Raw genomic sequence first — 16,829 nt, 5'->3', positions numbered from 1 at the left:
ATCAATCCACCTATATCTTGGCCTTCCTCTGGGTCGTTTTGCTGCCACCCTGGCAGAGAACACTTGTTTTGCTAATCTTTCCTTGCCCATTCTATTTAAGTGACCATACCACCTGAGATTAGCTCTGCTAACGCATTCCTGGATGCTGACAATGTCAAGTTCTTTCCTAATATCCTCGTTTTTAATATGATATTGCCATTGTTGCCATCTGTTCACGCCTATAATCTTTCTCAGGACTCTCATATCTGTGGTCTCTAGTCTTTGGTCAAGTGTCTTACTTCTGACCCAGCTCTCAGATCCATAAGTTAAAACTGGTTTGAACACTGTCTTGTATACAGCTAATTTAGTGTTCCGACTAATTTCTCTCTTATTCCATATGAATTTATTCAATTGACTTCCCACCATACCAGCTTTGCTGATTCTGTTGTCTATTTCTATATTTAATTTACCATCTTCAGTAAAAATTGTGCCTAAGTAGATGAAATGTTTTACTTGTTCCACAGGTTCTCCATTCACAACACAGTTGACATTTTCAATGATTCTGCCTATTTTCATTGTCTTTGTCTTTTTATTGCTGACCTTCATACCATATCTATTACAACAGCTATTCAATTTAGTCAGAGAATCTTGCAGACTTGTAGCAGATTTATTTAGAAGTATAACATCATCTGCATAAAGCAAAGAGCTGACATTAACATCTCCAATTTTGATATCATGTTTAATACCACTTTCCTTCATAATGTAATCCATATAGATAATGAATAACAGAGGGGATAATGTACATCCTTGTCTCACACCAGATTTAACATTAAACCATCTTCCTGTACTTCCTTCAATTCTGACTGCTGACTTACAACTCAAATAAAGACTAAGTATTGCTTGGTATAATGCCCCATTCACACCATATAACTGCAGTGTATTGAATAGCTTCTCTCTTGGCACCTTGTCATATGCCTTTTCCAGATCGACAAAACTTAAATACAGATCTTTGTTATATTCCCATGCTTTCTCGACTATTTGTCGTAAAGTGAAGATCTGATCCTGACAGCCTCTATTTGGCCTGAATCCAGCTTGTTCTTCACCAAGCTTTTCTTCCACAATTCTTCTCAACCGTTTCTCAAGTATACATGCATAGATCTTGCCAGGAACACTCAGTAGAGAAATACCTCTGTAATTCTCACATTCAGTTTTATTTCCCTTTTTATATATGGGTACTATGAGAGCTCTACTCCAATCATCGGGAATTCGTCCCTCTGTCCAGGCTTTCTGAATTATGCAGTGCAGCCACTGTAATACTCTTATACCACCATACTTCAGCATTTCTGGTCGAATATCATCTACTCCTGCTGCCTTTCCACATTTCAAGCCTTTGATGGCTTTTTCTACTTTAAGTATGGATATGTATTCCTGACTGCATGCCTGGTCAGTGTTTTTTACCACTGTGCTGTCATCACTGCTTGTTTCATTTAGCAGTTTTTCAAAGTAATTACTCCATACTTCAAGGATATCTTTTTCTCCCGTTTTCATGTCACCTTTATCATCTCTAATTCCTTTTACAGCACTCTTTCCTCCATTCTTAAGTTTTTTCAACAACCTCCAGAATATTTTGCCACCTTCTTGATATTTATTTTCTATATTCTTGCCAAAGTCCTCCCATGACTTTTGTTTAGCTAGTTTTACACAGTGTTTAGCATTCTTGCATTTGTCTCTATATTCTCTAAGAGCAAAAGCTGACTTATTTGCCAGGAACTTTTGGTATGCTTTCTTCTTTTCCTTCACTGCCTCTTTAACTTCCTGTGTCCACCAGGGAGTTCTGATTTTTTTATCCTTACAAACAACCTCACCACATGCCTCTCTGGCAGAATCAATCAATGTTTTCTTCAGAGTTTGCCACTGAATCTCCAAGGTTTGGTTCCTGTTCTCAAACTCTTTCATTTTTTCTTCAATAATCTTTGTGTATTTTAGTCTACAATTCACATCTGAGAGCTGCTCAACTTTTATTCGCTTTAAAACTTTCTTACATGTTATTCTTTTCAATATGAAATTCAATTTTATCCTGCTCAAGACTAAATAGTGATCACTTCCAATTTCAAATCCTCTGTACACTCTGGTGTCCTGCACCAGGAAGAAAACATCACTATCAACAATAACATAGTCAATGAGACTTTTCTTATTCCTAGCCTCTTCTCTCCATGTGAATTTGTGCACATTTTTATGTTGGAACATGGTGTTAGTAATGACCAGTCCATGTCCTGAGCAGAAATCCAACAGATATTTGCCATTATTATTAGCTTTGTTCTTTTCTCCAAATTTTCCCAAAATATTTTTGTATGTCTGACAATCATTTCCTACTCTGCTATTTAGATCCCCAACAAGGACCAACTTTTCATTTTTCATTGTGTCAGTTGCTTTTTCTAAAGCCTCAAAAAATTCCTCCACTTCTACCTTAGTAGAACCTTCTGTGGGACCATAGGCACAAATAAGTCTCATTGTCCAGTTCCCCATTCTCATATTTGCCCACATTACTCTACTTGAGACTGCCTGCCATTCAAGAAGATTAGCCTCGTATTTTGTGTTGAATACTATGGCTACTCCTTCTTTTCCTTGATTGTCATTGCCTGAATATAACATTTTGTATTTATTGCTCAGAAAGAGCTCACCAGTTTTGGTCTTTTTTGTTTCAGTCACCCCTATTATGTCGATCTGGTACTTATCTAATTCTTCAGCTTGCTCCATTTCTTTGCCATTCAGGCTTCTTACGTTGATAGTACCGATCTTTAACTCTGGTGATGTTGAGTTGGGGTTTATTTTCAGATTTGTTCCAGTAGCTGACTTTTCGCTGTTCGCCCTGGTTCCCTGGCGAAAACAACGGGGGCCTTGTTTAACCGGGCGACGCCCCAGCCGGCATGAAATTTTGTCATGTTGTACCATCATTCTATATTTTGGTTTAACCAATAAGAATACAATTTGGTCGGCTAAATCCCAAATTGCCAGCCCATCCTCGTCCGTTCAGTATCCAAGTAGATACCCAACAGGGTGCACCACGAGAAGGTGAGGATTGGACATTAGGTCAGAAGCCCTGGTCGGTTCTCCGCATTCCTTTAAAGGCTATGTGGAGGTCTCCTCTCAGTTATACAGCTTTGACCCTTAAGCACCCCTTTTCTATTGTATGTCTCTCTCATATGACATGCTCTTTCTCCTGTTTGCTAGCATCTTCACTCCACAAATTCTCAGTCTCTCCTAATAATCTACATTCCATCTCTAACACCTCCTTTGCATCCTTTCCAGTATCTTCATCACATCTGTAACCAGGAGACCAAATCTGTGAATAGTTGTCCAGGTGAGGTTGTACCAAGGCCTTGTAAAGAGGCAAAATGACTTCCTTATCCTTATACGTCAGTGTTTGTTTTAGCATTACAGTTATCCCCTGAGTTCTGTTCATATTCTTTGCTATATTGGTCTTTGACCTTCAACTTCCTATCTACTAAAGGTCCAAAATCCCCAATCTGATCACTTTTCTTCTAGCATAAACTTGACAGTATAGTATTGCATTGGATATTCACCATACCAAAGTGCATAACTTTACATTTGCTAACATTGAACTGAAAGTCATTTTTACATGCCCACAATTGCAGCCTATTCAAACCATTCTGCAAATGCTGCATGTCACATTCCTCATTACCCTGCCTATTTTTGTATCATCATCAGTAAATGGCTGTATGCCTTCTCTCAAATCGTTTCCAGTGTCATTAATGTTGTAAAGATTGAATAACAATGGACCAAGGGCTGATCCATCCCTGAGTTATGCCTTTGCAGCCCCCTCCCCCGCCCCATTTTTATATATATATATATATATATATATATATGTCAGTCAGGATTCCCATTATTCAAGCTAATAGTTTGTAATCCAATCCCATATCCTCCAACTTATGTAATAGCCTTCCATGCTGTATCCTTGCAAAAGTATCATGGTGTGTCCATTCTCCCTGTCTGGCTCATTCATAACAGTATTATAAAATGTGAACAAATTTCTCAAACATGCCCTTTCCTTAGTAAAACCCTGGTGATCATTACAAAGCATAAATTCTCTGTCAATCCCTTTCTAAATGCAAGCTCTTACCAACTTTTCAAAAATCTTCACCACCACTTCTCCAGAGATACTAATAGGTAGATAGTTGAGCCTTTGCATCACCTTGTGCAAAGGGATTATTGCACAGTCTTTCCACTCCTGTAGAATCTTCCCTGTTCTGTGACTCATATTACACAGCCAAGTTTTAATAACCGCATAAAGAGAACAGAACAAAAACATCTGAAGTAACCAGAGAAGTTAGACAAGGATTTCCCCTATCCAGTATTCATATTTACAAATTTAGGGACACAAAACACGTGTTGAGATGATTATTTTACTTATTATTAATAAAATAACACTTGACATTTTGACCCGTGTATTGAGGTCATCATCAGAAAGATACATGTGTATAGGAATCTAAGCTACATGCTCTTGCACTTATAAAGGTAAATTAAATCTATGCTGTTAATTAATTTTTTTGCTTAGGCTGACCTCTAGTGATAAAAATAAAATAATAAAAAAAAATAAAAATTAAATAAATAAAAAAATATATAAATAATTAATAAAAAAACTAAAAAAGTAGTTCTTTATTTTATTTATTAATTATTTATATATTTTATTTATTTGATTAATTAATTTATTTTTATTTAATTAAATTTTTTTTTATCACTAGAGGTCAGCCTAAGAAAAATATTAATTAACGGCGTAGCTTTAATTTACCTTTGTAGAGTGCAAGAGCATGTAGCTTGGTTTCCTATACACGTATCTCTCTGATGATGATCTCAATATGGAGGTCGAAATGTCAAGTGTTATTTTATTAATAATAAGTAAAATAATCATTTTAACACGTGTTTTTTGTGTCCCTAAATTTGTAAATATGAATGCTGATCACTGTAACCTTAAAAGAAAGACCTATCCAATATTATTTGGAATATGTAGGAATGAAATAATCAAAGAATGGAGAATTACTGATTATTTCATTTCTACATATTCCAAATAATATTGGAATGCAAATAGAAAATTAGTTTATTTTAGATACCTTACTTTTTACAAACTCCCTGTTTTATTTATTGATTTTTTTTATTAAACGACTCTTTTATATATCTTAACTCTTTGCAGATAACTCTTATTTTAGATTCATTTTGCACTTGTAATAAAACAATATGACAGTTTATGAAGAAAAATAAAATTATATCATTCAAATAAAAAAATGCCCATCTGAACAGAAATAGTTATACACAACAGAATCATTCAAGAAGTCATTAATTTTAATTAGGATTGCTTAAGGTCAAAACCAGATAACTGAGAGGAGACCTCCACATTGCCTTTAAGGAACGTGGACAACTGACTTAGGCTTCCGACCTGATATCCAGTTACCCATTAGTAGGTATCCACTGGGTACTGAAGAAATTAGGATAGACTGTCAGTTTGAGACTCAGCTGACCAAATTGTATTCTCTATTGGCTCCATGAAATCTCATCATGATGAGATTTCATGGTTAAACAAGTGTTCCTGCTGTTTTTATCAGGAAACCAGGGTGTACAGTGAAGTCAGATGCTGGAACGAATCAAATTGTAGAAGAAAGTGAACCCAACATCGAAACAATTGAAAATAGGACCCATCAATGTAAGGAGTATTAATGGAAAAGAAATTGAACTTGCAGAAAAACTGGAACAGTACCAAATGGACATAATTAGCATTACTGAGACAATAGTAAGTGTGGGATGTTATATTCGTGAATAATAATCAAAAGGAAGGATTAGTGATAGCAATATGAAACATGAATAAACTAATTCATTGGAGGACAATTTCAAGTAGAGTTATGTGGATAAACTTCAAAATGGGGAAATGGACAATGAAACTTATTTGTGCTTATGATCTCACAGACGGTTATTGTAAAGAAGAGGTGGAGGAATTTTTTGAGTCATTAAAGCAGGCAGCTGACAGGCAAAAAATGGAAAAAGTGGTCTTTACTGGAGATCTAAATAGCAGCATAGAAATTGAATCCCAGTGGGCATATAGAAGCATTTCAGAAAAAGTTTGAGTAAAGAGCAAGGCTAATAATACTGGTAAGTATCTGTTGGATTTCTGCTCAGGATATGGACTAATCATTATTAACACCATTTTCGAGCATAATGATGTACACAAGTTCATGTAAAGAGAGGACTTGAGAAATAGCACTATATTATTGTTGATAGCTTCATGCCAATTCAGGATACAAGGGTATATACAGGATTTGAAATTGGAAGTGATCATCACTTATTTGAAGTCAGATTAAAATGAATATCACATTGAAAACACAATATGTAAGAAAGCTTTCAAAAGAACTGAAGTTGAGCAGCAGGTAAACGGGTAAACTGTGGACTCAGCTGTTGTTCAGGAAAAAATGAAACTGTTTAAAAATAAGAAGCAAACCTTATTAGGATCTGAGTGGTAAACTCTGAAGAAAACATTGATTCATCTAGAGAGAGAGAGACGTGTGAAGTTGTCTGCAAGGATACAAAATTAAGAACACCATAGTGGACCCAAGAAGTTAAATAAATAGTCCTATAAAAGAAGTCCACTGAAAGTTCCTAGCAAGTAAATTGTCAGATGCTCTAAAAGAATGTACTAAAAATGTTAGAGAGCTAAGCACTGTGTAAAAGTATCTAAATAGTACTAATGGAAAAACTATAGTAAGAATGTAGAAGATAAATATCAGAAAAGTAGCAAAACATTCTGGAGACTATTGAAAAAAACTTAGAAATTTAGGAAAGCGCATTAGAAAAGGAATCAAAGACAATAAAGGCGATACTAAAACTGAAGATGAGGATATTCTAGATGTGGGGAGTAATTATTTTTTTAAAATAATTACTCACCACAACTACAACGGCAGAAAAGTAGTAGATAATACGTCAGAGGAATGCACACAGAAGTATATCGATATTTGATGTAAAAAAAAGCTGTCAAAAGTATGAAATGTGGAAAGGCAGCTGAAATAAATGATATTTTGACCAGAAATGGTCAGTATGGAGGTATAATAGGTTTTGCATTGCTACACTGCGGAATTCATAGGACTTGATCTGAAGGTTGAATTCCAGATAACTGGAGTAGAGCTGTCATAGTTTCCATCTATGAAAAGGGGAATAAACTTGAATGCAAAAATTGGAGAAATTGCTCTACTAAATGTTTCAGTTAAGATTTACCCAAGTATTTATGACAAGAGGGTAAGAAAAACTGTAGAAGGGACTTTTAAAAAAAAAAAAAAAAGTTCAGGCAAAATGGAAGTTGATATGTTGATATTTTCACTTTACAAGAAATAGTTGAGAAATGGAAACATAGGGATCTGTACTTAAATTTTTACATAGAAAACTTTGGCTTCTTTCTCAATGGAGAACCTATAGATTAAGTAAAATATTTAAGCTATTTAGGAACAGTTTTCTGGGGAAGATGGCCAATTAAATATGAAAATAGACAACAGAATAAGCAAAGGTGATGTGATGAAGAGTCAGTTGAAGAAATTTATATGGAATAAGTAAAATTAGCAGGGTCGCTTAAGAGTCAAAATCAGATAACTGGGAGGAGACCTCCACATTGCCTTTCAAGAATGTGCAGAACTGACTGGGGCTTCTGACCTAATGTCCACTATTCACCTTCACGTTGTGTGCCCAGTTAGTAGGCATCTACTGAACGAACAAGAATGGGCTGGCATTTTGGCTTAAACCAGAAATGCATGTGATGGTACAGCCTAATGATATTTCATGCCAGCTGGGGCATTGCCAAGTTAAAGAAGGCCTCTGCTGTTTTCTTCAGGGAAGCAGGGCAAAGAGTGAAAAGTCAGTTACTGGAACAATCTTGAACTCAACATAAGGAGAACTGAAGATAAGAAACCATCAATATAAGGAGTATTAATGAAAAGATAATTGAACTTGCAAAAGAATTAGAAAAGTACCATATGAGCATAATTAGCATTACTGAGGCAAATAAAAAAACAGGTGAGATCTTACTAAATAAGTATAGGATGTTATTTTCAGGCAATAATGATCGAGAATAGCATTCAACACCAAACATGAAGAGAAACTTCTTGATTGGAAGGTAGTTTCAAGTAGTTATGTAGGGAAACTTCAAAATGGGGACATGACAATGAAACTTATTTTTGCCTATGGTCCCACAGAAGGTTCTTCCAAATAAGAAGTGGAGGAATTTTTTGATTCATTAGAACAGTCATCAGAAACAGGCAGCTCACCAAGAAAATGAAAAAAGTGGTCCTTGTTGGAGATCTGAACAGTGGAGTACGAAATGAATCCCACCAGGCATATAGGAACATTTTGGGAAAATTTGGAGAAAAGGGCAAAGGTAATTACAATTATTATTATTAGTAGTATTATGGGCAACTCCAAGGAGTTCTTAGACTCATTGAGGGAGGCCCTAACATCATGTCAAGAACAACTATTCAACATTCACATAGGATCTATCATACTTTGCCTTGAACTCATTCACAATCATGGCACCCACAACAGACTCTGGCAGCTTATTCCACTCATTCACCACTCTCCAAGTAAAAAGCCTAGCTCTAACACCCTTGCTAACCACACTTTGGCACAGTTTCCATGGATGGCCCCTATTCCTCCCACCACCAGTTCTGTTCTCAGAAATATCCTCTGAATTAATCTTATAGAAACCCTTCGGTAATTTGAATGTCTCAATCATATCACCCCTTTTCCTCCTATCAACCAATCTCTGCAATCCACCAATCTTCAACCTATTCTCATAAGATTCATTCCATAGACCTGCTATCATCTTGGTGACTCGCCTCTGGATCCTCTCCACCTCCTCCCCATCAAGAAGAAACCCTGGCTCCCAAATCTGGGTGCAGTACTCAAGATATGGTCTTATCAAGGCTTGATACAGAGGAACAATAACTTGCTTGTCTCTGCTTGTCAAAGTATTCTTCAGTAACCAAGTGATTTGATGAGCTGATTTAGCCACTTTTGCAATGCACCCCCTAAACTTCAAATCTGACCTCGTCAATCTCCTGGAGTACAGTTACACCAATGTGGTATACTGCTGCTAATCTTTTCACCCCAAAATGCATAACCTTACATTTGGCCACATTAAATTGACATCCATTCTCCAGTCCTCCAAACTATCCAAATCATCCTGCAAAATTTTGACATCATGTGCATTCACTATTGCTCTACCAGCTTTGCTTCATCAGCAAACGAATGAACAGTTCCTCTCAGATTCTTTCCTATATCGTTAATGAGCAAATTAAATAGCAGTGGTCCAAGAACAGAACCCTGTGGCACACTACTAGTCACAGGCCGTCTTTTGGACTCTACGCCTGAATAAATCTCATCTCTCTCTCTCCATCAAACAACCTCCTATCCATCTCACCAACCATATATCCATCCCCATATGCTGCAGTTTACTGATTAGAATTCCATGTGGTATCCTGTCAACGGCCTTAGCAAGGTCCAGCAGAATCACTGTAAACCCATTACCCTTATCCAGCAGAATCACTGTAAATAAACCCATTACCCTTATCAAGTTCAGTGGCCACTATGTTATGAAACATGAGCAAGTTACTGAGGCATGATCTATCCTTCACAAAACCCCGAGACTCAAATTAAACAAAATGGTCAAAGGCACTGACAATTCTGTAGCTGCTTCACATATGACACGAACTGGTATACCATCCAATCCCACAGATGTATTCACATTCAGGTTTTGTAATAGACTATTCACCTCCACTTCATTCACCACAATTTCCATACGAGCTGTTGGTTCCTTCATTCCTGCAATATCACCACCTGGATGATATACTCTTGCAAAGTGCTTGCTCAGTAATTCCACTATATCAACTGATTCAGTTACCTCCCTACCATTGACATTCCTTAAAATCATTCTACCATATACATTATTTCTTTTGCTTGCAACATATCGAAAAAACTGTTTGGGATTCTCTTTAGCATGCAGAGCTAGTTTCCTTTCATAATCTGCTTTTGCTTTTCTTACCACACTCATTACTCTTCTGGCCTGTGCTTTATACTGTTCTTGTGCCTGCAGGTCACCTTTCTCCTTAAATTCCTGCCACAGTTGTTTCTTTTTTTGCAGCTCAAGCTTAATGGTGTTATTCATCCATTTAACCCTTACTTGATTTACTATTCGGACCCTAGGTATACAGTCAGCCATTACCTCCTGCAAACGCTCCTTAACCACCTCCCATGTACTATCAACATCCAGCCCTTGCAGTTTTACATGCCATGGCACTGAACCAAGCAATCTCCTAAGCTTTTCATACTTACCAGCCCCAGTAATTCCACATGTACCCTGTCTTAATTGAAAATTCCACACACACACACACACACACTTAGCCACCTCCCAGGTCAAGACCATATGATCATTCTCACCAATTTGTGGCAGCATAGTCATATTCATTAGTCAAATTCTCAGATGCAATTACTAAGTCAAGCACTCTCGAACCCCTAGTGTTTTCCATTACAGGCTGTCGCAGATGGTTATCCCTTAATAACTGCATAAAATCCAATTCCTTCCTCCCATTGTCCTCTCCTCCTTGCAATCAATGTTACCATAGTTGAAATCCCCCATAATGATTATCCTCCTTCCACTCATTGGATCTATTTGCTTATGCATACTATCTCCACCACCTATTCCATCACCTGGTCTATAGCAGCACCCAGTTGTATATTTTGTTCTGCTAGCCTCAATCTCACACCAAATAGCCTCAAATGTGCTCTTTTCTCTATCATGCAGTTCAACTTCTATTCTCCTTGGCTGCAGTTCATCAGCTATCATCAATAACAGTCCTCCCATTTTATTCTCTCTGTTCCTCTTGAACACACTATACCCCTCACATTCTATCCCACTAACTATATCATCTTCTTTCAGTCATGTTTCACTAATGCCAATAACTATTGGCATTAGTGAAAGAGCCAACCAAAGCCAAAAATTCTTCCTTCTTGTTCCTAATACTCCTGGCATTAGTATACATGAAATGCAGGTGCCTGTTAATCCCCCCCCCCTCCCCCCATCTTGATGCCTTATTCTAACTATCCCATTCTGATTTGTTGTCCTTCATACTAGCTCAGGCATATTATACACATGCTTACACTCAACTGTCTCCCTGAAGTCTGCATATCCACTCCCTTCCTTAATAACTCTGGTTTCCCTGATTCTGCACCTCCGCTTTCACTTCATTCAACAACACTTTTTCCAGTCTCCGCACACCAAATCCATTCAGGTGCAAACCATCCATCTTGTATAAATCCTTTTGCCCATCAAACCCTCTCCACACCACTCCTCCTGCATAACCGACGCATAGTCATTTGCAATTATGGCCCTCCTCAACTCTTCCCTGTCATACCGCGGCAACAGACTCACTATCCTAACTCTCCCACTCTTTTCTTTTGCTACCTCTAGTAATTCCTTCAAGTCCTCTCTCATAGCAATTTTTTCTCCTTTTAAATGATTCGTTCCTGCCACTACTATCATTTCCTTCACCCTCTCCTTTTGCATTCTGATAGACTCACTTACATCCTTAATTTTTGCAACTGGTAAGTATGATTTTAACAAACTCTCATCTATTACAGCTCTTAGTAATGAATCACCGTACAACAATGGTAAGTGTTTACTGGACTTCTGCTCAGGACACAGATTAATCATTACTAATACCATGTTTCAACATAAATGTGCACAAGTTCACATGGACAAAAGACACAAGAAATAAGAAAAGCCTCATTGACTACGTTATTGTTGATAATGATATCTTCATGCTCATTCAGAATACAAGAGTACACAGAGGATTTGAAATTGGACGTGACCATTACTTAGTACTAAGCAGGATAAAAAGAACAGAACATTGAAAAGAACAATATGTAAGATAGTTTTAAAAAGAATTAAAGTTGAGCAGCTTTTACAAGTTAATTGTAGAGTCGACTATACAAACATTATTGAAATAAAAATGAAACAAATTGAAAGCAAGTACCAAATCTTGGTTCAGTCCAGTGGCAAACTCTGAAGAAGACTAATTGATTCAGCTAGGGAGGTATGTGGTGAAGTTGTCTGCATGGATAGAAAAATAAAACATGATGGTGGACACAAGAAATTAAAGAAGAATAAGAAAGCATATCAAAAATTCCTAGCAAATAAGTTAGCAGATGTTCTAAAAGAATATAGAGAAAAATGTAAGAGAGCTAAGCTGTGTGTAAAAGTAGCTAAACAAAAGTCAGAAAGATTTTAGTAAGAATATTGAAAATAAATATCAAGAAGGTGGTAAAATGTTCTGGAGGCTATTGATAAAGCTTAGAAATGGATGAAAGAGAACTGTAAAATGAATCAAAGATGGTAAAGGTGACATGAAAACAGAAGATAAGGATAGCCTAGATGTCTGGAGTAATTACTTTGGAAGACTTTTAAAGGAACCAGGCAGTGACAGAACCATACCAGAAAATTTTCAAGAGAAATGAAAAGAGGATACATATACTTTTTCTACTTGAGATAGAAAAAGCCATCAAAAACCTATAATGTGGAAAGGCAATGGCAATTGGAGTAGTGTTAAAATGTAGTTATTTTATTATTATCTTATTAAAATATGTTATCAAATCTTCAAATATATCTTGTCTTCTGCTTCTTTGTAAAAACTATAGTTATCTCTTTTAAACCTTTTTTTCTTTACCTTTACTATACTTCTGACTTAAGGCAGCAAATAATATAAAGCTCACTTGTGCAAAACTTACAGAACAAAGAAATCGCCTCAGGCCAGAGCCAATCCCTTTGTCTGACCAACTGGTGTTTATTCTCAACTGAATTTGGAAAATTTATTTAGTTTCTAGCTGCACCACCAAATTTGTGGGAGTTGAATCGCCCTACGAAAAACACACATAGTAAACCACACGGAACTTCTCTCTTAATTCTAAGCAAATCAGATGCAACTTAAATTTTCTGTTATGCAGTCGTAAAAATATCTATCTTAAGGCTCACAGATTCTAATTAATGAGTAGTGCATTGGAAATAGAAATCAGGCAAGTTATTTAAACAAAAAAAACAGTTTATTTAACATCAATGAAATGTACAATGGGTCAATTTTAAGTACTAAGTAAATTAGCTTTTATGCTTCAAATCACAACTAATGACTACGTTTACAATTTGGTTCCTTATCATAATCAATTCTAGTAAGACCACGTATCTGTAATTTTCTCTCATTAAAGTTGTTAATACTCAGATCAATTTTTACATAACGTTCTGCAGGTTTAGGTAATGGCTATAACATTAAATACACGATGTTTCACCTTAAATTTTAGCCAGACCTCTCACAAATAACAAAATACTTCATATATCAGCATTAAGGCCTAAAGTCCTCAAGTATCATTATAAAACAAGTCCCTTAATTAAATCACCATTACAATCTTCTTATTTCTAGTTACGCAAAGGAAAGATCTTACTTTGAACAGATGTCTGGTCTTTTCTGAATGATCCCTGAAATCACTTCCTTCTATTACCGACCGACTTTAGCACTGCACTGCACTGCACTGCACTCGGGTACCTACTCCGGGATTAGTTAGATATCCTCTGAACATCAGGAATTTGGCGGCATGAAAATCCGATATCTAATTTCTTCTAAGAGAACTTATCTTAGTCGCGTCGGTCCCTCGGCAATTTTTATCTGGGACACAGGTCTCCAATGGCAATTACAAATCATTTCCCAAGATGTTATCAAAGCGCTGCTGCCGTAACGTACGTCGTATCATCATACCTCTCGACTCCGGGACCTCGTCAACTTCTGGAACCTGTGACTTCAGATCGGAACCCCACGTGACCTCGAAACTTCTCACTGACCCAGGACTGGACGAATTCGAACTCCAGGAACCAAACTGGATCACCGCACTGAACTTCTTTCTCGCCATCGCAACCCTCTATTTATCTGGTTCCAATGACTTTGGGGTTTGCTTATGTCATTGTCCCCCCTGGGTGTTACGATGTTCTGCACCCACCATCCTTCTCGGTCATTGCGTTCAGATGGGAAACCCCCGCGTTTTGTTGATCCTCGAGGTTGCAGTTGCCCGAGGTCATTTGTTAATACCTTAATCCATCTGAAATTACCGGTGACTAAGAGGTTTCTTTAGACACAATTAATCTTACACTTATTTTTCTGTTCTTTTACAAAACCCTTTGAGGTGACAATATTCAGTAATATACAAAAAATATTATTACCAAATTAAAAATATGGAAATTTCTCTGTTTTACCCACCAGTATTTTTAGTGAATTTTGCTTACCAGTAAAATCGGTATACAAGAGGTTTTTGAATAAAGTTCCTTGAATACACAATTTTCATAGGTTTTCTCTTCCCCCCAAAAAAAATTTCTTTAAAAAATTTTTTTCGAACTTCCTGCAAATTTTCTGGAGAGAATTTGACCACAAACTTGTTTACTTCCTTCCTTTGTATCTCTCTCGGACCTAATTTGCACCTTATTTCATTATGTGTTTTATCCTCATGATTATACCTAATTTCATTGCTATTCTTTAACATTTTGGACCTAATTAATTCTCCATTATTTTTATTCATAAAGCTTGCACAATCTGTTAGTAAGTGTTCAGCCTTTGTAGCAATTGCTAAATTCCAACACAATAAACCACTTATAGCTATTCTAAGCATAAAAAGAAAACATAGGAAGTTTGCATAATTAAACTGCCACTGAGGTTGTATATTAACTTCATGGTTGCTGTGCCTGTTCCATCTCGGTCTGTCATAGGAACTTCTAGATCTATTAATTATCTCAGTGTAGTTTACTCTGATGGATCTCGGACTATCCTCCCCTAATTTTTCTTCTGTATTACTTTGGTCATTTACTAATTTAATGCTTGATATTTCATAAGTCTCAGATTGACTGTTCACTTCTGAAGTCGAATCTATTTGACAATCAACTGGATTATTTTGAGACACTTCATTAACTCCATCAGTCGGAGCGACATTACTTTTCTTCTGAATTCTTTCTTCACGAGATTTCTTATTTCTATTTCCACTTTTATGGTTCCCTTTACCAAACCGTTTATTTCCCATTAGGAACATTTCATTTCTGGAAAAGTCGTACGAGAACCTATATCTCTTTAGTAAGTTAGTTCCTGAAAATTATCTGAACGTGTTGGTGAGATGTCCTGGGGAAAACCAATAACTCTTGCCAAACACATATATTAAACTCAGGTAAGCATAACTTTACTTTAACCTTCTTGGTCGCATAAACATTGGATGTCGATATCCCCGATAATCTGATCGGTCTGCTTAAATTAGAATTGCCTCGCCACACACAGGATTTTATTTCTTGAAAATAATCTCCTGTTATGACAAAGGTCTGGGAACCCGTATTTAATAATACATCACAAAGTTAACCTTGTATCTTACCCTTAATTATCATTTTTGACCTTCTTTGCTGTTCATGATTCCTTTGTCCTCTCCTACATGGTTTACCTTCATAATTATAAGGAGTGTGCCCAAACCTCAACTCATATCTATTATTTCTATTGGAGAGTCTCTTATTACTAAAACAGTTGCGAGCTATGTGCCCAATCTTGTTGCAACTGAAACCCGTAGGAGGCTCCTTTCTGTCTCCTTGTTCATTTTTTCCCTCTGATTGATGTAGAGATACTTCGAAGGTTTTTTCTGTTACTGTCGCCAACTTCTGCATAACAGCATCAAAACGGTTCATCATCAGCTGTTAGAATCGTTCAACTCCTTGTCATATTATTTCATTAGTCCTGTCTGTTTGATGTATAGTTGATTCCGAGGTCTTTACAGTTACTGCCACCAGCTGATTCAGAATAGCATCAAGACGGTCCATGAAGAGCTGTTGTAGTCATTCAGCTTCTTGTTTAACTATAGAATGTACTTCTAACTTAGTTAGCCCACTTCTTTTGTGATATTAGTTTTATTATCAATCACTTTGTTAACGTTGACTGATCTTTCTCCCTCACTGTCTTTTCGATCCTTAATAGTCTTTCCCTTACATGTGCTAGATTCCCTTTCAGTTTTATTCTCGCTAGTGGAATTATTTGCCTCTTTAATCACATTAATATAGCTGGTAGTAGATGCAGGACGAATGTCTCTGAGCATCTGTTCCTTCTCTTTCACGGCAAGGAAACATTCCTCAAGATAAGTGGTTTTTTTCTTATAGGCGGTTTCCTTCAATTCTTGTTTTGCCCCTAGTCTAAACTGATGAAAAACTGCCCAGTTGAGGTGAGGTTCATCCTCATTAGAGATCCTCAAACTGTTGGCATTTGTCAGTAACCTATCATAGAACTCAGTCACATTCTCCTTTTCCTTTTGAGCATATCTCTGCAATTTCCATATATTAGGGCCTAAACGTCTTAACTTGGAGAACTGGGAAATCAAGGTCTCCTTAAATTTTGAATATTCCAAGGTATCCTTCAAAATCAGGGATGAATATTGGAAGTTTTTTGCCTTTCCCACTAGCTTGCTTCTTAGCAAGATAAGAAGCTGGAAGTCTGTCCATCTACCCACTTTCCTCAGTTCTTCGACGAAGCTAAAAAAAGCTAAGACATTGTCAGTTTCCTCTCCAGAAAATTGTGGAATAACTTGTTGAGGATTAATAGTTCTGAAGAACTCAATGTCATCCATTCCTGTACTAGTAGGTTGATTCATGCTTGTAGATTAATTCACAAAATTTCAAATTTACACAGAATTTTTTCAACTTGATAACTTGCTGATTCTAATCCAAAACTTGTTCACTTTAATTCACTATATTG

General features: G+C 36.6%; 1 protein-coding gene across 2 annotated transcripts in view; it reads left to right on the top strand.

Moving 5' to 3' along the window:
* Window positions 1-16,829, top strand: part of Non2 (upstream activation factor subunit spp27 homolog Non2) — a 545,408-nt gene that overhangs the window by 114,799 nt on the left and 413,780 nt on the right. The gene's annotated exons all lie outside the window — the stretch shown is intronic.

Source organism: Typopeltis vanoorti, chromosome 5 (assembly GCF_054136105.1).
Source record: "Typopeltis vanoorti isolate ZY-2024b chromosome 5, IOZ_Tvanoo_1.0, whole genome shotgun sequence".
Classification (NCBI taxonomy): domain Eukaryota; kingdom Metazoa; phylum Arthropoda; class Arachnida; order Uropygi; family Thelyphonidae; genus Typopeltis; species Typopeltis vanoorti.
Note: the sequence above shows the minus strand (reverse complement) of the source record. Positions and strands in the feature narration are given on the sequence as shown.